Consider the following 745-nt stretch of genomic DNA (forward strand, 5'->3'; position numbering starts at 1 on the left):
TTTTTTTTTTTTTTAGGCGAGGCAACCCTTGGTTGTTGACCTCACAGATTGCAAGGACCTTGTCAGCTTGCAATTTCTTATTTTTTATTTTTCACGCCTACAGCACCTGGTCTTCCTAGGTGGTCTCCCATCCAAGTACTAACCAGGCCCAAACCTGCTTAGCTTCTAAGATCAGACGGGATCGGGCTTGTTTGGGGTGGCATCACCGTAGACACTATTTTTCAGTAAATAAAATCCTTCTTAATTTCACTTTCTTCTCTGCCTGTGGATTAAAAAACAGCTGCTAAAAATTGTCAAGAGTCAAAAGAACCACTAACCAACACGGTACTCTGTTAAGATTGTTCCCTTTTTGGTCCTGTATTAACAGGACTGTCATTTTATTAGCTTGCCCTCTCCTTGGTAGTGGATGTTTCTTTTTTAACCTCTCTTAAAACAAACAAGTGGCTAGGTTTGGAAATAATGTTTTTTGTTTCTGGGCAACTTGCCAAGAGGTAAAAATGTTCACCAGTGGGGACACAGGTGGTGATTCTAGAGCAGATGAGAGGGTCTGGTTTGAAGCTAAGTCCCCCGCACCACCCCCCAAGGAAATGTTGTTTGTTTTGGTTTTAAGTGAAGTGTTATAGTGTCCAAGTCATGTCTCAAAGGATACTTTGTAAATTGTGAATTTGGGTGGGAGCCAGGGTGAGAGCCTGGGCCTTGGTCATTTCCCATTTTCTCTAGTCCACTTGGAAATTGCTAGAAGCTC

At 42.3% G+C, this 745-nt stretch overlaps 1 protein-coding gene and 1 pseudogene across 1 annotated transcript in view; one reads left to right on the top strand and one right to left on the bottom strand.

The window, feature by feature from the left end:
- The window catches only part of MKL1 (megakaryoblastic leukemia (translocation) 1), a 92,412-nt gene that overhangs the window by 59,558 nt on the left and 32,109 nt on the right, over window positions 1-745 (top strand). The gene's annotated exons all lie outside the window — the stretch shown is intronic.
- On the bottom strand, window positions 95-213 carry LOC112484287 (annotated as a pseudogene).

This window comes from Pteropus alecto, unplaced genomic scaffold (genome assembly GCF_000325575.1).
Source record: "Pteropus alecto unplaced genomic scaffold, ASM32557v1 scaffold157, whole genome shotgun sequence".
Classification (NCBI taxonomy): Eukaryota; Metazoa; Chordata; class Mammalia; order Chiroptera; family Pteropodidae; genus Pteropus; species Pteropus alecto.